We start from the raw sequence: 23,006 nt of genomic DNA on the forward strand, positions 1-23,006 counted from the left end.
CTTTTTTTCAGTGATATCCTCAACATTCCTTCACAATACGATAGGTTAATGTTACGGCCATCAGTTTAGATGATTTCTCCTTTGATTCTGAGAAATAAAGTTTTGTTGTCAGTTTTGGATAGCCCAAAACAGGAGTTGAAGTCCACCCACAATTCCCTACGTAGGCTACGTATAGCATAGCAACCACCATAGCAATGATCTGAGACCATAAAATACTGCATTTTCCACTGAGAATAAAAGAAATGTCCACCATTTTGGTGTTCACAAAAAACTTGAAGGATAAATAATCTAAACTGTTTGCCGTTACATTAACCTATCGTATTGTTGAATTATTAAGGACACTTTCGTGTTTTAGTTTTGAGAAATGTTGAGGATATTGAACGAAAACCTAAACATGGGAATTAACAGTGAGGAAAATCCTTCCAGGCGGGTCCTCGGTTCTCCAATGGGACTGATGCTCACAGCGTCTAATATTGCCGTGGATGGTTTTTACATTGGAGTTAATTGAAAGCCCGGTGGCGTGACAAAACGTCGCTATTTGACAAACTGGGAATGAGAACAGGTTGGGTTTACTTATCTCCTCTTTTTATCTCCTTAACCAACATCTCCTGCAAAAAAAACGGGATTGGAATTAGTTAGTAACCAGTATGTCTGTTAAAAAGAGAAAAGAGCAGTAGAATAGTGAGTATGTCATGACTGTATTGATGGAATTTGTGCTGTGGAAATTGACATTATGCTAAATTTAACATGTGATCCATTATAGTATGGTAAAGACAAAAGACTAATATAGTCTTTGTTGAAACTCAGGCATGTTTCTTTTATTTGAAAATTTACAGAATCTCCCCACTGACAAGCAAGTAATGATTTTCATTGTTGATTAATCTGTTGATTATTTTCTCAATTAATCGATTTGTTTTCTGGGCTATAAAATGTCAGAAAATGGTGAAAAATGTTGTTTCCCAAAGCCCCAGATGCCCCAGCCTCCTCAAATGTCTTTTTTTGTCCATAACCCAAAGATATTCAGTGTACTGTCATCGGGGAGTAAAGAAACCAGAAAATATTCATATTTAAGAAGCTGGATTCAGAGAATTTTGACTTTTTGTCTTTAATAATTCCTCATGCCGATCAATAGGTTATCAAAACAGTTGGCGATTAATTTAACATTTGACAATTACACGATTAATTGTTGCAGCTTAGCACACATGTACACACACGTACACATCAATTCAATTTTATATATATTTATATAGCGCCAATTCATTACAGAAGTTATCTCATTGCACTTTTCCTATAAAGCAGGTCTAGACCTTATTCTTTATAATATTAATTACAGAGACCCAACAAATCCCACCATGAGCAAGCATTTGGTGACAGTGGCAAGGAAAAACTTCCTTTAAGATGCAGAAACCTTGGACAGAACCAGACTCAATGGTGGCCATCTGCCGCTGCCATGTTAGGTTTTGAGAGAGAGAGAGAGAGAGAGAGAGAGAGAGAGAGAGAGAGAGAGAGAGAGAGATTTGGAAGGCGCACACACTATCAGTCTTTCTCTCTTTCGCTTTCTCTTACTGTGTCTGCCTGGCACTCTGTTCAGTCTACTGTATATATAATTGCTTTGAGTCATTAATAACCTATTAATATTGATGCATGTTATTTAAATGTACAGGTTAACGACTCGGCGGACCTCATTAAGACTTGATGGGGTCAAACTAGGCCTGCAGTCCCACCACAGTGTGTCTGATCACACTGTGGCTTTGATTTAGTAGGCTGTCCTTGCCACGTACGTCTGCTAAGATATGTTTTAATTGTTAGCACTTTGAAGGAGGGGGTCTGGCTTTGTATGCATGCAGGTGACACTGGTGTGCATGCAAGGCGTAAGATAAGTACTCTGTATACAAAGAGTTTGGAGGGTCAAGTCTTTTTAATTGTCTTTCCAAAACCAAAAAAGCAAACGTGTAAGGAATGGATTAAACTGTGTTTGTCAGCGAGAGAGCTTTGGTGGTCATAGGTTCGATCCCCAGCTGCGGCAAAGCTGGAGAAGAGCTTCAGGGGTTGTACAGCAGTTTAATTGAGACATAATGACTGCAGAAGAGTGTGAAGTCTCAGTAAGTCTTGTTTTGAAGCATTTGTGTTGTAGTTTGTTTACATTTTGTGTGTAAAAAAAAAAGTAAACAAAAGTGTCCTTTTGAGCGTTGCTCCTCTCCGACTGCTCTGTTGTGACTATGGAAGGCTCCTGCCTGTTTACCTCCTCGGAACGCGCACCTCCTCTCCCAGTGGACACCCTGTCCCATATATAGTCTGATGACAATCCTGAGAAATTGAAAATTCCACTGCTCATATACAGGCTTCATCTGAGTGCATATTTATCATGTACAGAGTGATAATTCACATGCGTTGAAGTACAGCTTGGAACTGGCAGCTGTAGTTGGGGGGCAGCTGCCTTATGATGCCCAGTGACCGCCCTCCAGCCTTCTTACATCGATGGCACGCAAGGTACTCAGTGGCCATTAGATACCAGCCATCGATGTCCAGGACCCTCCAGATGGTCCTGTACATCCCAGCCTTTGTCATGGACCCTGGATCCGGTGTGGCATCCAGAGGAACAGCCGACATGTGAAGGGGTCAGGGGACGTGGGAGGCTGGTGGTACATCGGCCAGTTTTGGGGGGGGGTACCACCAGAGATTAAGCTCACTGATATGATGAGGCCTCCCCCTGCTGTCCATGGTAAACAGCATCCAACTGATCCACTGCTGCTGCTCTACAGTGAGAGCTGCCTGCCAGGACTCAGGCAGGAGCTGGAGAGAGAACCAGAGCAACATACAGGGACCTTTAATATCTGAGGACATCTCTTTATGGGGGAGGGCAGCAGTGACATCTGAGGCCTGATGAGCAACGTTTACTGTTTGACAGACAGTCTTACCTCAGTACTGCCAACAGGTGGTGGGGGAGGGAGGAAGGCTGGCCCAGGCAACTCCTCCTGTCATCCTTCCTCCAGGGAGGGAGCAGGCGACGGCGGGGTGGCAGCTGCAGGCGGCGGCAGATTTTGCTCCTGTGTGGCCTCCAGCAGCTCCTCGTCTGTGGGCTCATCCAGACAAGCCTCCTTATGCTGAGGTGGTGGCAAGAGGTGGATGCTGCAGGAGCGAGAGAGGGGCCCTTTACATCTGAGGCTTAAAGAGAAATAAAAGTAAGTTTCAGTAACATGAAAGAATTAGATTTTTGTGTTAATAAGTGTTCATGAACACTGGAGGAGCACAGAAGGTGGTTTGATGGTAGACTGGTTGAGGGATGCTGGCATCAGCTGGAGGAGTTACGCAGGTAACTAGGGAAAGGATGATGAAGAAAATGTGACGCTACAGATGCACTCGTTAGTGATGTTTTGACAGGTGATTGGCCGGCATGTGGGTTAGTGATTAGAGACTTGCACCAGGTAGACACCAGATAGTTTTTCATTGAACCAAACTTACCCTGACGTTTCCTAACCTTCTGATTACGGAAACATTTATAATGCAAAATAACAAGGGGAGTCAAAAATGAGTCTTTCTGTTGACCAGCTCTTCATCTGAAGGCTCCTCAGATGGTGCTGAGAGAGGAGCTGGTCTGAAGGAGGCTGTAATCACCCAATGAGAGACAAGAAACAGAAAATAGACAGTGAAAATAAAAAATACAATAGACTGTGTGTTTAATTTAGGCTGGACTTGGCCTGGAAATGCAGGCTTAGGGACCACCAGCTTCTTTATCTTTGCCTGCATTTCCACCGCAGACAGAGAATGCCTCCCGGAGACACAACAACATCTATAATGACAAACACTAAAATGTCTCCAGAAAGGTCCTCCGGTTAAATCAGACAGCTATAACATAAAACACTATGCACTCCTGGCTTGTGGCCGATAAAGAGGCTGTGCTGCTGCTGCTGCCGGTGCTGGCCCTGGCTGTGGCTGTGGTGGTGCTGCTGGTTGCAACGGTGGCAGCTGTGGTGTATGCAGCAGCAGCAGCTCTCTGTCTGTCCCTGCTCCTGACGTAGAGGACTGCGTTCTCCATCTGCGTGCCGGGAGCTCGCGGCTTCCTACAGAGGTAGTTGACAAATTTAAGTAAATTAGACAGTTTGTCATATCATTCTTATCACCAATGGTCAGTACAGCAACTATATTAAAATCCACATTTTGTTGTAACATACCGGATCTTTTTGGGGTCCTCAGACTCGCACAGACTCTGCAAGCTTTTGAATTTAAGTCCCAGACAAGGGCCTGTCCCTCCTGCGCTTCCTGAAATGCCTGGTGGAACCTGACTGCCTCCACAAAGTCAGGGTACGCTGAGGAGTAGTCAGTGAAGGCTTCCTGTAAGTTCACAAAGAGAAGTTAAACTAAAAGTCGTCACTCTTTTAATTGTATTGTATGAATCAGACTGAAGGACTCCACTTTGTTGGCCATCAGCAGGGACTGAGACCCTGTCCTCTCTCGCTCCTTCTTGTGGGAGGCGACCAGACTGATGGCGTAGGCCACATCATTCTCCAGGAGCCAGTGGAAGGTCTTGCCCTGGTACCGAAGGGTGGACTGGACCTTCCACCGGCTCAGAATGAGAGTGGCGTTGGCGGTGTCGCCACCCTTGGAGGAGACGTGGTCCCAAGCCTCAGCATCCACCTCCTCAGGCTTCTTTGCCCTGTATGGTGTTTGGGTCCTACCTGCTGGGGCCCGAGGGCTTGGGCACCAGGTGAGGCCTTTAAAAGGAGGGTCCCACGTGTTCTGCTGTACTCACATCTTTATGTCATGAATATCAAACTTTTTAACAGAGCAGCTTCATCATGTTATGTCAGATGTTCTGCCATCGTTTTATATTTGAAATCTACATTACGTGGCTGAGCAGCACGTGTGGTAGTTAGGTAACTGGTCGGAAATTTACTTTTTTAAAATGAACATCTACCAGCCACTGACAGATAAATGTTCCACTCTAGCCACTTTCATATTTTACCAGCTGCATTTGGCTGCTGGCTGTGGTAATTTCCCAATAAACACATCTCAGCTAGCAGGTGTCTTCAGCTCTGCTGGACTGTTAATTACATACATCTGAATACAAGCTTATTTTTTCTTAGCTCTACACAGATCGATCATGACAGACAATACAGATAACAGAATGTAACGTCGTATAAAACACAAACCGACCAATTTACAGCGGTGTATTAGACATGCTATAAGCCTAGCCATGCTACTAGCCTGCAGTACAGAGTTGAATAAAACAGTTTAAACAGCATGAACGTTAGCTGGCTAACACAAAGCACTGATAAATAGTTTATATAATAAATTCCTTATAGTAAAATTTAAGTTTGACATTGTAAGACCTAATAATCTGTGGCCATCAAACTCTTTAACTCCTCCCTCTAAGTGTTAGTCTGTATGACCCTAAGTCATTAAACTGGACATTGATCATTACATCTCTGGAATACTTGACATAATTGTGCAATATTCTGTGTTAATACTCCTGTGCAATGTACTCTTTTTCAGTTTAAAATTTCCTATTAATTGATATTGATATTTATTCATACCTCATATTACTGCTGTGCAATATCCTCCGTCTCATTATAATCTTAATAAGCTACACTTAACCCGGCAGTTCATGCACTATCACCTTATACCGTATTATTATCATCAACCGGTAAACCCACTTTGTACTTTACACTTATTTTATTTTATACTTATACCCACTTGGTACTTAATTTATTTTCTGACCTGTATTATAGTGTATTATATTTTTTTGCTTAGTGCTTATATTCCTGTGTGCACTGACGTGACAGTGAGCTGCTGTAGCAAAAGAGTTTCCCCTCTGGGATCAATAAAGTATTTCTGATTCTGATTCAGATTCTGATAAGGCTCCGGCTCTAAGTTACGCAGTAACATCCATCACTCAACTATTTCACAAAGTGCAGTAAAAACACTTCGGTTAGCTAAATATGACCAATGTCATCCAGAAATATGAGTTTTTAACATGTTTTACACAAATACTTAATAATAATTAACTAATATTTTACTTATTGACTGGCTTCTATCTAGGCTTCTGCAGGAGGTGGGATCACTGAGAGAAATTGGAACAAATCTGCTATGTGGTTACATCAAAAGGGTACATGGAAAATACATATGGAAAAGGTGGAATCAAAATGTAATAAAGTTATAAACTAGCAGTAGCTGGGAAAGACTGGGGAGCAGATAAACAGTCATTGATGTATATTTATAGGGCTCTGATGAGGTCAACAATAGATTACGGATGCTTTGTGTACGGAGCAGCAGCTAAAACACATTTAATGAAGGATATGGATAGAGTTATTAATAAAGCATTGAGAATTTGTGCTGGCGCAATTAGATCAACACCGACTAAGGCAATCCAGGTTGAGTTAAGAAAAGTGCCCTTAGACCTGAGAAGAGACAACTCATGCATTACATACTGGAGTCATCTACGTGGATGTGGTTATGAAAACCCTACCAAGAGTGTTATTCAAGAATGTTGGGAATATAATACTAATCCAGGTAAATGCTATGGCTGGGTAATAAAGGATAAATCAGAGGAATATAGATTAGAGAATATATGTTATAACTCCTCTACACCTATTAGTAATATCCCTATCTGGCTGTTTCCAAAAACTGAGGTAGATTTAAATATAATGGAACTAAAGAAAGAATGGGAAGAGAGTGGGAAGGAACACCTGGCAAGTCAGTACATAAGAAGCAAATATGACAGTTATTTAGATATTTATACAGATGGGTCCAAAGATGAAGTGAATATACATACCAACAATGAATGTATTGAGAAAAGATTACCTGATCACTTGTCAATTCACATGGCAGAGATGATGGCGATTCATTTAGGGTTGCAGTGGGTAGAGGAAGTAAAACCAAACAGAGTGGTGCGTTGTGTTGATTCTGTAGCAGCCCTTTATAGTATTCAAAATATGAAATCAAATAGAGAAAATTTAATGCTAGAAATCCATCAAAGTTTATTTAGATTGCAGAGGCTTCGGATAGATGTGAGATTCTGCTGGGTACCTGCACATAGGTATAAAAGGGAATGAGAGAGCAGATAAAATAGCTAAAAAATCAACCAGGGTGAGCAATGTTATAAATACACTCTCTGGTAAAGGAGAAGCTAAAGCGATGATCAAAAAATAAATAATGCAGAAATGGCAGGACATGTGGGAGATGGATAGTAGTGGAAGGAAATATTACAGTGTGCAGAAATCTATCAATGCAAAGAGTGTGATTAGAAGGAATAGAATGGAGGAGATAGTTTTAACCAGACTGAGCTTTGACCACACAGGGTTAAATAAAACATTGTTTTTGTTAGGTAAAAGTCAATCAGATAAATGTTTGGAATGTAAAATCACAGAAAGTGTAGAACATACCTGCATTGTAGAAAATATAGGGAAGAGGGGATAAGGCTAAATCAAAAGGTAAGTCAGGCAGGAAGCAAATGGATCCTGGAGGGTGTGTTGGGAACAACAGGAGAGGGGGCAAAGGACACACAGATACCTGAAGGATACAGGGTGATATTATAGGATTTTTTGGGGGCGGGTTTTATGTAAAGTTGTCCTATCATAACCAACTCATGCTACATACTCTGGTACAGTAGGTGGCAGTATGCACCTTATAAGTCATGGTTGCAACCAAAAGAAGAAGAAAAAGCATTTTTTTTTTTTTCCCCCATCTTTTGCCAGACCACGAAGAAGAACTCAGCAGCCAGGTTACTCAAGGCAAAGAGAAATGAATTAATCAAACCAAACAATATGAAAAAGTAAATGCACGTGCACTTAATATAGAAACAATGTATTGTCCAAAGGTGCCAATAAACAACTTCTAAACCCAACAGATTGTATTTTATGTAATTTTAAGTGCCTGCAAATGAAAATAACTAAACATGTGGTAATGATGTGGGTGAGTGTGAAGCCTTAGACCTTCCATTGTGTGGGTGTGGCTACGGCCATCTCAGACCCATTTTTGAAAAAAATAAAAATAAAGCCTAAATAAAGCCTGTCGGAAATCTTCCACCATTATCAGTGTAAACTGCAGCGATTACGCTGCTCATATTCGCAGCCTACAACTCCAGAGCCCTGTTTCAACATACATCTTTCAGGTTTTTAGATCTAAAAAGATGGGGTGAGTGTTTGAGTCTGTAGCTGGTAGTAAAACAGCCAGTTGATGTGAGGTACTTTTTTTAAAAGACTGCTCAATACTGTTGACTCACTAACTCTATTATCTATCTCTCACTCTGCAACCCTCCAGCTCCAAGTAGGAGAAATTGTGGAGCTGAGGCACATTTGGTGCGGCTGCAAGATCCAGCCGCACCCAAACAGCTCCAGCAGTACCAGAGTACCATCAGAGGGAGGACCAAAAAGCTCAAGCTCTTCACTGACTTTCATGTTTCTTTTGTGTCTCCTTTCTGTTTTATTTTTTTCCCAGTCAAAGCGTCTCTCACACTCCATCACACCAACACAGACACATGCTTTTTTTTTAACTTTTCTTCTTGTTTTCTGGCTTTTCAAGCTTTATCTTTATTTCTCTTGTAGTCCTGCATGTTTTCCACTTCAGTCTTGCTCCCTTCTTCTTCTTCTTCTTCTGTCCCACCACTCTCCACCCATCCCCTGTCTATGTCTTGCTTTCTGTCACTTACTCTTTCACTTTGTCTTTTTAGTTATTCTAGTTTCTCTGACCGCTGGCACAGAAATGGCTCAGCAGACCCGGGGTGGATATAGTCCTGCGGTTCATGTTAAGGCAGCAGTATTTCCCATCAGCCTAAGAGTGCCTGTTTTTTTCTTCCCCTCTCTGTGTCTGTCCTCGCCTTCTGTTATGCTCACAGTACCACTGCCAACATGTCCAGCAGCCCTGCCTCTCCACTCGCCTCTATTGCCCATCCCGCAGAGGGCTTTTCACGGCTCCCATAAATCATTTCTCCCTCACAGACTAGTTGTGAGTTCGGGCCAGTTCACTTAAATGCATAATTATGCCCCCCAATCCCCCATCACCACATCCACCCCCGTCCCCTAATTAAGAGCTCAGCCATAAAGAATTACGGTGGCTACATTTGCAACTCACATTTGGGAATTTTAAAATGCCCCCCTCCAGTCTCCCACTCTTTTTCCTTCCTTTTTAGTTTTTGATTCTTCTAATTCAGACATCATGAAAACATTGAGATGAATACTGGATAAAATGAAAAAGTTATTAGCATTGTTCCGTCTTTATGACACCTTAGGTGGTCCTTAGTAAATTTGCCATACTATATTTAAAGGTTTTCTTTCAAAATACTGCAGGTGTGCAGAATAGGTTGTGAAATATCTGTAGTTAGCGAATATAAAGCCTGCCCATGCCCAGAGGTGAAGACATTCTGAGCTGAATTCTTTGATAATTTATTACCAAGCTTAATTAAATGTGGACCCCAGGCACTGTTGGCAACGGTTTAGCTAAACAAGCTTGCATGCAGGCAATTGCAATGCTAATATGGAGTAAGCACCATTTAGGCCTCTAGTAAGCCAAAAATTGAAGAATCTGTTTTTCTGAAATTAAAAAAGCTGCCTTCTTCATTTGTAATAATGCTGCTAATTAATACCTTGTGATGAGGTCATATTAGTGGTACAATGTCAAATGGAAAACAGTGCTTTTGATGTTTGCCTACATTGAAATGGTAAGGTTACAGTGATTGACGCAGATTCAGGCAACTGAGACACACAGAATTTGGATTCTGACATTAAATGGCAATAAATTGTAAATAAGTGCCTGTCATAGCCAAAGAGAGAATTAAATTAAATAACACTTTTAAACTCACAAAGACATTTTCCTTTGCTTTTCAGCTCCATTGTTCTATTGTGTAGCAGGGGATGCCAGCAAAAGTCGTGACACTAATTTCCACAATAATTAAAAAACAAAACAGGGAAAAAAGTGTTGAAAAACCAATTTGTTATGCTATAACTTTAGATGAACAGGTTGTAAAACGGATTTAATGAACTCCACACTGTGTTACAACTTTGTATTGCAGAGAGATGTTGCATTTCTAAAAAAACATGTTCATCAAAGTCTGAAAATGTTCATTTTTATCAATATCCTTCACACATTGTGGTAATTAATCTCTTTTTATTTGCCATTCTCTGCCATCCCTTTTGACACGTAGTTTGCAGCACCACATGTATACTAATATAGTGAATGTGGCATAGAAATTACAGTACAATACTGTTACCCGAAATTGTAGTTTATGCGTATTTCTTTGCAAATTTCAGCACCAGATAAGAAAATGAAAAGAGTGAGAGCACCGTTAAATAGTAAATGCTTCTTTCATGTAACAAAATGTACAGAAGGTGACAACAGAGCTATGGACAATGGATAATCAGCGGCTGTGCAGACACTGAATGGCACATTGATGTGAGATCTTCTACCCAGATGAAGAACTGTAGTTATGACAGTGTAAGGTTGCTTCAATTACCTGCATTTGTGATCACAGCACCAATGTTGTCTCTAGAGCTAAAAGGCTTTAGTGGCTAAAATGGCAAATCCTGATGCCTACATCTCCTGTCATGACACTGATGTAATGACAACTTTAGTCATATCAGTGTTTTCATGTGCATAGCACAGCTTTGCCCTGACAAAATGACAATTTTCTCTACAAAATTATGCTTTGCATTATCTGCCACCAGTCTGCTAAGACCAGGTCTGATGCACATAGCCAAAGACATGTTCCACTGAAATGCAACAGTGCAATGTATAGCCACGACAACACATGCAGTATGCGTTGGTGTTGCTGTAGCGCTGCTCAAGCGCTGTGTTCAAACAGGTTTGAGTGGTGGGAGAGTAGCTAAACAGTAGCTAAGCTGCAGGTGAAATGTAGATGGGTGAAGAATTGAGCTGCTACTACACTCTGACTGACTGTACTTTTAGCTAAACTCTTAGTGGAAATTGCTACTGTTATGTATGCTAAATATAGCTGTTGACAGTAAGCATTAGAGTAAGTGTACTAAGTGTTTTACCTGCTTGTTTCAACTGCACAAAAATCCCCATTGTAACAAAACATGCAATGCCATGTGTATTCATTTGCCAGACAAGCAGAAGACTTTTTGTCAGTAGGCACCAATGGGGCTATAATTTTAATGGACTACATAGACAGACAGCACTTAGTGGACTAATACATCATTGTGGAAATGTCTCTTTAACAATGTGATATATAATAAAAGGCATTCAGAATAGCAGACCATCAACAATACTGTAATTAAAGGGGAGACAGTCACTGCTACCGGCTGAGCATACAGACATGACAAAATGTGAGGTTCTTTTAATATAAATTCAAACAATTTCAATTAATATGAAAATAAAAAAAGATGCTTGCCTTTGTTACAGGCTCACAATGCAACACTGGATCCAGACTGGTGCAACACATTTATATAATAACGGGTAATGGTGCAAAACATATTTATGACAATAGTCAGAAACACTGTTCATATTATCATTTAGAGTTAAACTCAACATGCATCAGCTCTCCTATTGTTCTAGAATGTGAATGGAGCTGTAACTACCTTAATCTTCTGTCCTCCCGTAAACCTCTCAGAAGACTGCACTTCAAACACTGAATACACAATAACAGGAAACATTCACATGTGTACACTGCACCTTAATTCAATAACACAAAAATCATATTAAACATATAGAACAATAAATATAATTTATATTGTTTAATAAATATTTTCAGACCTGTATGAAAAATCTCTATGTTCCACACAGTTCTCTTACTGTCTGTTAAATAAGCTGGCAATGTGATATTACACCTTTAAATGCATTTACTTTCTGCATTAGGTAGCCTAGCTAGCCCTATTACCTGCTTATATCTTTTTGCTGGATAATACAAGAAGGCTAGCTTTCCAGCCTAGATAACGCTTCACTGCCTGTCTTATGCCTGCCTAGCAATGTTTCTACACAATTGAAATACACATGACAGTGTAATTAAGTAAATGTAAGCATGTGAACTGCTGGGGTTGGTCTACCTTAACGAAACATTGTATTGGACTTTACTGACCCCAAATAACCATAAATGCTAACTGCTATTACATCTATTAGCCTGTTAATTTGCTAATGATAATTGCCAATGCTAATCACTAATGCATAGTCCAGCCTTGCATGTAAACTCAAATTCCCAAAATACAAATATGCATTCACTATTTTTTTTTATTTCATTTATTTCTTAACATTATACTGTCATGTTAATAACAAATGTAATGTAAGAGGATAGATAATTCTGATACTGTACTGAGCGCACAGAGCTGGTGGGGTCTAAGATGAAGTAGTACAAAAAAGGAGTGAAAGGTTGGGCAATGAGCAGAACATGTTGAAGAAATAGGAGTGAAAAACAGCAGAAAAAAGTGAGATTGCTCTACTAGTTAAGTGCTTCAGCCCCCTATGAGAGGACTAAACTTGAACTGTGCAGGAGGCTGAGACGACTGTGCCAAGAAGAGAGAAGGGAAAGGCAGAACATGCAGTGCTGTATTTTACTTCAGTGGTACAATTAGGCTACAGTGGGTTTTCGGTCTCAGTGTTTCTGCCTTGTGTGTATGCGTGCGTTCCTTCTTGCGTTTGTAACTGCAGATGACCTTCATGATCAGCAGCTGTCAGTGTGGGCTCCTGACATGTGGCAAACGATACTTCAGATCATAAAATCAGACGAGGGGACACACAGGCAACTTAGGTAGAAAATCAGACAATCAATGAGCCAGAGAATCGGCCGACCTTTCCTTTTCCTTACCTACCAGCATTTGTCTAGCTTCAAAGAGAACCAGCGCCATAGAAGATTAAACAGTGATATGTGGCTGGCCCTCAATACAGGCTCTTACAGAGGCAAACATGCTGCTGAAGATGTTCAGTTGAGCTGGGCATATGTGTGTATCATCTGTGGCTCCTTCCATGATCTGATCAGATTTTAAGTAATGAAATTGAAGACTAACCTCCACAGTCCTGTGTTTTTTGGCCTTTGCCTGAGAGCCGGGAGTTTAGTTATTTGTTTACACAAATATTGATTTACATCTCTGTTCCAGCAATACCAGGATACCCAATTTTTGGCATGTGGAAAGTAATTGAACGTTTTTTTTTTGTTATTTTTGTCCAAATTTAATCACAATCTTTGCTGACACACTCACACATATACAGTTATACAGATGCACTAGCACCCACAAACAAATGGATACACATGCCGCCCCATTGCACATACTTCTATTTCCTTTCAACATTTGAAATGTATCATCTCCTCGCAAACACAGATATGGAAATATTTGGGAGGAATTAGCCCTTGTTGCTAGGCTCCCAAGTGCTCTCCATCATTTCAAGATTTACTTGCTTGCTTCATTTTCATTTGCAATCAGGTGCTATTCCCAAAATTGTCAGCATGACTCAGAAATTCTCATATTTCTCCACCCATAGCAGAGCTATACAACATCACAGCTGATACACACAGGAGACATTAGTTGTGGAGAGTGAGTGCATGATGAAAGAGACAACCTGCTGGCAGGAGGAAGTTGGCCCACCTTGGATAATAGCAGCAGATTGAATCGCCATACTTGGTCAGCCTCTCAGCCATCTGCTGGTACCATGGGAGTCGGGAGTGTAGATCTCCCATCAGACCAGCCCAAGCCCAGGCCTGGCCTAGACTCTGTTCAGGTGGCCGCTACATATGCTGTCATCTCTGAATTGGTGCCCAATTACACTTCAAATGATGTGGTTACTGTCTGAAACAAAGCATAGTTTGATTCACAGTTGTAGAGCAGTGCAGTTTGAACTAAACCAGGAATATGAAGGGAAACCGGGGGTGAAGGAGGACAACTCGTTCTCATTCCCAGGTAGTCATATACCAACGTTTTGTCACACCCCTCGACGTTATATGCAGACGCACATGGTACCCTTTAGTGTCTGTAGGAGAAGCCTTCAGAAACTACTTAGTTACGTAGTTTCCTAATTGCAATGCATGTACAAAATATTATTCTTTGTGACATCATTCTTTAGTGCAAGGACAGTGATACAGTGGCTATATCACTATACCAATTTACACAGTCACTATTAGGTGATCTGATGTGTGTTCTTATATTTGTTATTAATACAATCACCTTTACAGCTGTCCTCAAACGTCACCGTTTATGACAAGTTATGACTCAATAATTTTGCAGTTAAAAACCATACTAAAGCAATTGAAAGCCCATTTAGCATTAGATCACTGAGCTGCTGGGTGGTGTCACACTCTGCTGGACTTGCTTTTGAATTAATAAGTCCCCCAGAAACATTTCCAATGGCTCATGACGTTAAATGTTAAACACAGAACGTTGAGACAGCCGCTCTGGCGAAGCCATGCAAATGATGTCAGTATTGATTACTCTCTCTCACTCAAGCACTTCTGCAGGTCTTTAACAGAGAGAGTGAGAGAGAGATCTGGGCCCTGTTCTTCAAATGTGGCTTAACTAATTCATGCTAACATGCTGTTATCAGGCTAAAATAATCCTCTTTATTCTCATCCAGCTAATGTGGATCCTTGAAAGCAGTTTGAGGACTGATTTGTTAATTCTGGATGACTCTTTAGTAACAGTGTGAACTTGAAATAAAGGCAAAATGAGTAGAGAGTTGAAACCATGATCAGCATTCATATTATTGTTTGAGTTCTGATCATGTGATTGCAGTTACATACAACCCTCCCAGCATGCACTGATTCATTAGCTGTGTTCCAAATCACATACACATTTTTCTTTTTACTTTTAGTACGTACTGCAGTTGCCCTTACAAAGTATGTACTGTTGCATGCAGTGTACATATAATTGGGACTACTTCGTCATAACATTGCACCTTGAACTTTGACCTTTTTTGCTCAAACCCATGCTGCGCAGAAGATTGTGGGTTAGAATAGCCAGAAAAGCATGCTGGCTTGAATACTGCAAAATGCGGCCGGATGCCGTTGGACATCCTGGTATTTTTGGCATACTGCATTTGACATACTATGTATTGGGACATACTCCAGTCTTGTTTTAAATGATGATAGAATTGTGTTTTTTTTTAATTCATGTTGATGACTCTTCTAATGCCCTTGCTGCTGATTTTTTAAATATCACTAACTCTTTTAACTTTCAACATGTGTCCAAACTCATTCTTGTGGCCACACCTTAGACCTAGTCTTTAGTCTGGGTCTGAGAATACCATCTGTGGAAATCAGGGACATGTTTGTATCTGATCACCTCTGCATTGCTTTTAACTGTGAATTAGAGGATGCTAGTACTGAAGTATCCTGCTCTAAGTACATACATGCCCTTAATGAGCATAGTGCCTCTAAATTCTGTACACTGTTCAATTCTTCTGGCAATGTGTTTCATGACTCCTCCAACACCAACAATTTGGTTGATTCTTTTAACTACCTGTGTTCTTCAACCTTAGATCCCATAGCTCATCTGAAAAATAGACCAAAATCAAAGACTAGAAAACAGCCATGGTTAAATGACAGTATTCAAAGCTGTAAAAGGAAATGCAGAAGAGCAGAACGCAGATGGAAGAAATCAGGTCTCCAGGTCCACTTTGTGGCCATGAAAGAGTTATTACTCCTTTATAATAGGATGGTGAAAGATGCAAGAACATGCCATTTCTCTGCACTTACTTCTGCACATCAGCACAACCCCAGATTCTTACTTAAGACTGTGGATCAGTTAGTTAACCCAGCCTCTTTTTGTGCCTCTGCTGATTGTGATGCTGATTGTGAAAGTTTCTTTTGCACTTTGCTGGAAAGGTAGAGTTAATAAGATCTGGTATAACCCCAACCCTGCCTTTTTAGATGTGGATCACCCATTCAGGGATTCTTTGAGCAATTATTCTGCTGTTACTCTGCCTGAACTCGCAGACATCATGTCTCTTATGAGAGTATCCTCTAGCCCTCAGGACAAATTTACTACTAGGTTTTTTTTGGAAGTTATGGATTGTATTGCGCCCCATTTGCTAATTATTTTGAACAGCTCGCTGTCTACTGGCTGCGTCCCAGATTACTTTAAAACTGCTTGTGTCCAGCCAGTCCTTAAAAAACCTGGGCTTGATCCCACCCTCCTGGACAACTATCATCTAATCTCCAAACTGCCTTTTATTTTGAATATTCTCGAAAAAATTGTTTCTAAGCAGCTTCTTGCTGCTGTGGAAAACAATAATACCTTTGAAATGTTCCAATCTGGCTTTCGTCAGCACCACAGCACTGAGACAATAATTAATTATTGCAGACGCAGGCATGTGCTCAATTCTTGTGCTGCTGGACTTTAGTGCTGCCTTTGACACAATTGATCATGGCATTCTTTTAGATAGACTGAAGCACTGGGTGGGCATATCTGGCACTGCACTAGACTGGTTCTCAATTTATTTGACCAATAGGAAATTCTGTGTCACCATTAATATCTTCATGTCATCCTTTTCCCATATCGACTATGGTGTGCCTCAAGGTTCAGTTCTGGGACCAATACTGTTATATATGCTTCCCTTGGGTGATGTCATCTGCAGACATGGTATTTCTTTTCAATGTTATGCAGATGACACACAGTTGTACCTCCCTGTCAAGCCCACTGACCTTAGTACGCTGAGTTCTCTGCAAGACTGCCTATCTGACATAAAAAATTGGATGTTGATACATTTTCTTCAGCTCAACTCAAATAGAACAGAAAACCTTGTTATTGGGCCCCAAAACATCACTAAACAAATACTGCCATCTACTGGTAACCTGTCACAACATATCAAGCCTGTTGCAAGAAATCTTGGTGTCCTGCTTGATAGCAATTTATGTTTTGAGCAACATATCACTAAGCTTGACCAATCATGTTTTTATCACTTCAGAAATATTGCAAAAATCCAATCTTTTTTATCTTCTCATGCCTTGATTATTGTAACAGTCTGTTCACTTGTCTTAATCAAAAAACTTTGAAACGACTGCAGACTGTACAAAACTCAGCTGCTAGGCTTTTTAACCAGGACCAAGAGCTTTCATCACATCACACCTGTTTTAGCATCTTTACATTGGCTCCCTGTTTGTTTTAGAATTGATTTTAAGATCTTATTGATTACTTTTAAGGCTCTTCATGGCCTGGCTCCAGATTATATTTTAGACCTTTTAATCCCTTATGAACCTTTACATAGTTTGAGATCTTCTGGCAGGGGTCTTCTGTCTCTTCCTGAGTCCAGGATGAAAACTAAGGGGGACAGAGCTTTTGCCATCAGGGCCCCGAGGCTCTGGAATAACTTGCCCGAAGAAATTAGGTTGTCTAAGTCAGTGTCTTCATTTAAATCTCTTCTCAAGACGCATTTTTATCGGAAAGCATATCTTGATTTTACCTGAGCTGTGTTTATTTTATTGTTTTTATGTATTTTATCATTCACTGTGATATTTTATTTCTCTCTCTGTGAAGAACTTTGTACTTTATTTTGATATGTGCTCTATAAATAATGTTTTATTAATTTTTTAATATACAAAATCTTTTTGGCATACTAAATAGTATGGTAGTATGGGTATTGGAACCCACACTAGGTCTCATTTTATGTGTGTTCCTTTATTTTGTTTTACATTTTGCTGCTCAGTGTTTCCACACTTTGATCACTGTTAAACATTAGATATTACCGGTGAATATGATCAGAGAACAAGTGATGGTGGTGCATGATTGGTGAGATTCTCCCCGATGGACGTGCAGAGACTTTTAAGTGATAATCATCAGCCTGATATGAAAATGAAATTTTAGTAAAATCTCTTTAAAAAGCAGCTTTAATTGCATGAACAATTCTAAGCAATATGAGTTCTACAGTTAATCATTTAATTATATTTTAGTGTATAAATGACACATTTTAATTTCATATCAAATGCCATGTGCTTTTTTAATGTATAAATTTATTATGTTGTACATTTGATCATGTATAGGTACAGCTAACTCTTCACTGTGAAATTAAATTGTGATAATTACATCAACAGATTAGAATAATTTCTCAGTAAGCATGTTATCTTTTAAAATCAGTATTATATCAACACTCTTTCATTATACATCTAAGAAAGTGAGCAATATGTATTTGAAATGTCCCTAAATGACCCTAAAACGTCTTGGTCATGGTCCAGCAAACTGTCAATAAGCCTGCACCTTTGCCAGATTTGGGCTTAAGGACTTGTTGCTCTGACAACAGTTCCAGATGAATTTTACACCAGCTTTGAAGAACTAAAAAATCCAGACTCATGTCAAATCATCAACCTTCTAATCTGGATTACTCGGTTATGCACGTACGAAGAACGGGGCCCCAAGCTGCTTCTTGAATTAAAACATGGTTTTGAGGACCAGCATATGCTTACGGGTCAGATAAAGTCAGAGGGTTTCTGCTTAGAAACACTGCCTAGTTTCAGTTCAGCAAGTCACAGTCACAGCCAGCACTGTGGATTTTTTTGCAACGCAAGTGACTGATGTGATTCAAATTTAGTAGCTGCTACTGCGGAAGTAAACCACCGCCTTATTAGTGTACAAATCATCAGCTGAGGAGCAGCACCGCAGTAAGTCTAAGGGATCTGAGTTGTTAAACCTCCATCCACTCCAGTCAGAGACTTAATGCAGGCCTCTGCCTCAGCTGCTGACCACCAGGTGAAATACTACTTGGACTTGCGAGTTTTACAGTGCCTTGATTAGCGTGTGTTCGCTGCACACTCTTGCAGCCATGCCTACATCCTTAATCACCCGGCATAAAATCTTTGAGGGCTTAAAGCAGCAATTACAGTAAAGTCAATCGATAATGACGGGTTTTAGAGGAGACCAAATGACTTTTAATGGATTTTAAAAGGTGGCATAAATAATGCACAGACTTGGGTGTATAATTACGGCTGACTGCCAGCTGCTGTTTAACCAAATGTATGTAAAGAGAGACAATTCCCTCCCCTCCTTTTTTCAAGCACATAAAATAAGAGGCTAAACGCAGTATTAAGGTCGACCTCTCTTATGCAGCACTGTGGCCGACAAAAGCCAAACTGTCACTGCAAATTATTGGCATCCGAAAGCCAGCGCTTCCATTTCAGAGTGCTTCCTCTCTGGATGCCACACACAGACCGGGGCGCTGTCTCCATTACTGTGCAACAGTGGTTTGATGCACCAGATTCAGCTGGGCTTATGTCAGGCTGACCAGCCCAGCTGGCCTCTGTAGTGTCCCTTCTGCTGAGCACTCCCATAGCACGGCTCCAGAACACCCAAACAGAAAAATCCTTACATTCACTTGAATCTGATGTTAACATGTGCAGTGCACCGGATACTAATCCCACTCATGGTGTTGAAGTGTCTAGACAGCTTTATTAGAACAGCTGGGACAATTAAATGTGAGAGGTGTGAAATAGCAAGGTTATCAAAAGAGACAGTGCCAATATATCACACATAAAGATTTGTTTATTTTCACACCTCGATATGCCTTTGTCTGAAATTAGAAAGAGATAAGATGGCTTTCATTCATGCCCCTCACGGTGGCTCATTGTTTTCTCCTACTTCATTCCCTCTCTACTGGCTGTGCTCTTGAAGTGTATCAGCTGTTCTGTTCTGTTCTGTGAAAGAATAGCTTTTTCCCTTGTTCTTGCTCTTCTTCTTCATCTCCATTGATGCTGAGGGAGCTCTGGCGCCCGGGCCACACCGCCTACCTGAGCAGCGCGTGTGCGTCGCAGAACCTCTTGCCTCTCGGCGCCCATGTTAACAGGTTAGAGCAGCCACACAGCCCGTGTGAGCAGCATGGTTCTCAGTAAAAATAGACAGTGAAAATTATCTGTTGATAGTCATATTGACATCATACCAGCAACATTACACCTTTCACTACAGTTTCAATGTCTATATCTGTAGTATATGTCACAGACATGAAAAAATTATTATTGTAATTTATTTTTTACAATGGAGCGCACGCTTCTTAACCTTTTTCTGTCTAAACTAAATATAAATGAAATTTATAATGAAATGAAACATTCTATTATTGATGCCCATTATCAAAGGCAAACTCAATGTAGAAAGATAGGGCTGGCAGTAGCAGCAATGCTGTCTGTGTTGACACCACATGTGTGTGAGCCATAGCAGTTCAGCGAGGAAGCGGTCACACACAGGTAGAGGTAGGCGGTGTGGCCCAGGTGGGAGGCATGGGATTCGTCTCACAGTAAACATAATATCACCTCAAACTATGCCCCTTAGCACGCAGATGAGCCGCTCCCACCACAGAATTACTTCCACAGTGTGCCAAGGATCTCCTCATAGGTGACACATCACAGTCAGCTCACCGGAGCCAGCGGATGATGAAGTGAATGAAATAAAGATGAATATTGCTGACTCGCTGCACCTGCTCGGATCTAAGGTCAAAGGTTTAGCTTCTAAATCGTGTGGGACTACGGACTTCATCTTCGGTTTTTCATGCCTATTAGGTTGGAGCATTGGACTGTGTTTAGAGCAATAGTGGTCACAAGTGTGGTTTTAATGCAGGTTTTCTTTGCTTTTAAGTTTTTGTTATGACACTTGTAATGTGCAATTTAAATGTTAAGTATCTAAATGTAACTAATATATAAGACTTTTCATATTTGTAGATGAAACTTCTACATTTCAGCAAGAAAACTTCAGATGAAAATGTATCAATCTTAACCAATAAATGGTAAACGGACTGTACTTGTATAGCGCCTTTCTAGTCTTCTGACCACTCAAAGCACTTTACACTACATTTACCCCATTCACACACACCGAAGGCACAGCCTTTGGGAGCAATTTGGGTTTCAGTATCTTGCTCAAGCAAACTTTGACATGTGGTCTGGGGGAAGCCGGGATCGAACCGCCGTTCTTCCGAATAGAGGACGACCCCCTCTACCTTCAAGCCACAGCCGCCCCATTTACATTTTACATTTATGTACACTGTTCCTGATGAATACATACAAAAAAATACAAACTAACTTCATTAAAGCTGACCTAATCAATATTTTTTACAATTACAATGGTTCAAATGACTGTGTAATGTGAAGGTGTCGCTTATAGTGATGAACGTAGAATGCTAACACGACAGCTAACTGCAGCCTCTGAGTGTTCAGAGCGCTCTGATCCCCCCCCACCCCCACCCCCGGGAGGAGTGCAGTTTTGATTTTCATCTTCTGTTTCCCTCAGAAGCTCAGGGAAGGTTGCGTCTGTTCAGTGCTGGGGTCGGATGCCTTTTAATTGAGTCCAGGGTCAACTATGACACAAGCAGACGATTCATCAGCGCAGCGTGATTGAGGAATCAAGTCCTTGGGGCCACCAGCAGAGTAGATCAAATGTAGATCAGTGTCTCTTTTGAACAAATTGACTGGAAGGTATTATGATCGCTCCCTTTTAATGAAATCGCACCTCAGTTAAATTAGTCATGCAGTTCAGATGGAGACCTTTGACATTATTACAGCTCCTGCACCTGAATGCTAATGCTCACATCATACAGCTCAACCAGAAACTTGGTAGAAGATTTTAAACTCATCCTCAGGATTAGATTTTTTTTTAGGATCTGTCAAATTCCTCAGTAACAAAGCAAATAGAGGGTTTGGATTATCTCTGCTTTCTTTTCCACCATTAACTGTAGTCAGTTATAAGCTTCCATCACTTTCATCTATCCATCATCTATTGATTGTTGGCAAGAGGAAATAGCCAGTCTAACGTCTATGTTTTTCTTTAATCCAGCATTTTCTTCTCATGTATCTAGCCGCTAATGACAATCAGAAAATCAAAGAAATCAGTTAGGGATATTCAAACAGCAACTGGCTGATCTGAGCAGGTAGCCTGTATTGAAATGTGTTTGGATATAGATCTGATGTTGTCCATAAAATCCACACTGATTAGACCATGAAATTAAATTATTTAATGATACCGCAAGCTCTCTGTGTTTATCTTGATAACGGGTACAAATTGACATTTTAAACTACATCAACCGTGAAACTCATGGATTAAGATTGCATCTTGCTCTAGGTGAAGCATGTATCCTTAGCACAGAACACCCTTTGAAATCATTTTGACTATCAAGAAAGTTGCTGTAAAACATTTTATCATGAAAGCAATACATTGTTTTTACTTCGCCCTGCTAAAATGGTGGTGGATGGTAGATTTATTTCTGCCTCATTTGTCCTTTGTTTCTCTCTTTGTTTGTGTGTTGTGGTACTTCCTGTAATTCTGATGATGCGCGATGAGTGATCGCAGCTTGACGCCAATTCTCGTGTAAAGAAGGCGAGGCAGGAGGTGTCAGGCAGAAGGCTGACAAGTCTGCAATCAAATGTATGCAAATCAGGCCACATGTTAATACATCTGCCGGTGTGAGAGTTCAGGTGTGTGTGTGGGTGTGTATGTGATCCTGCTTCTGTGGTCATGTTTATGAGTTTGCTGTGCAAGCACAGCTGTAATGAGAGTTGATCAAGCGTGGCATACACAGTGTGGCGCCGCTGCGTGGTCGCTCTGTCTGCCTGTCTAACCTCTCCAGAACCTCCAGACTCACCCTGTGTGTCCCCTCTGACATCCATACTCTCTCTCTCTCTCACTCTCTCACTCTCTCACACACACACACACACACACACACACACACACACACACACACAATACTGTAAAGGGAAGGACACTCTATCATGCCACGTCACACGCACATGTGTTTGTGTGTGAACTTATTTTCTCTTGGGTCTTTATTTTCTTAAAGTTGAACTAAAGTGAAAATATTTTTTTGCCAAGGAATATTTTTAGTTTGGTTGCAGGGGCTGGAGGTGGGGGGAAGCATTTAGAAGAGAAGAGAAATGTGTCTCCCAGTAACTCAGTAAAGTTGCCTTATTTACATGTTTTTTTACATGTGTTTTTGACTGGCTTGCTAATGTTAGCTACAGGTAAGCCTACATTCAGGAATCACTAGAGTTTTGTTCAGAGTTTAAGGGTGTGTGAAGGTGCAGTCACAATGGCTAATGTCAAGCTAGCAGTTAATGGTCAGTTAATACCTATGAACTGTAGGCTGGCTGCTTGTTAAACCACAATGCC

The 23,006-nt window shown here is 40.7% G+C and overlaps 1 long non-coding RNA gene across 1 annotated transcript; it reads right to left on the reverse strand.

Annotated features, from left to right (window-relative positions):
* Nucleotides 1–1,567: 1,567 nt before the first annotated feature.
* On the reverse strand, nt 1,568–7,474 carry LOC122873469. Its single transcript, XR_006377458.1, has 5 exons — nt 7,383–7,474; nt 6,802–6,914; nt 4,173–4,332; nt 2,919–4,061; nt 1,568–2,793 (listed from the first exon to the last, which is right to left on the reverse strand). It is a non-coding gene; the product is annotated as an uncharacterized LOC122873469 (long non-coding RNA).
* Nucleotides 7,475–23,006: the final 15,532 nt, after the last annotated feature.

The sequence above is a fragment of the Siniperca chuatsi genome, linkage group LG3 (genome assembly GCF_020085105.1).
Source record: "Siniperca chuatsi isolate FFG_IHB_CAS linkage group LG3, ASM2008510v1, whole genome shotgun sequence".
Lineage (NCBI taxonomy): Eukaryota > Metazoa > Chordata > Actinopteri > Centrarchiformes > Sinipercidae > Siniperca > Siniperca chuatsi.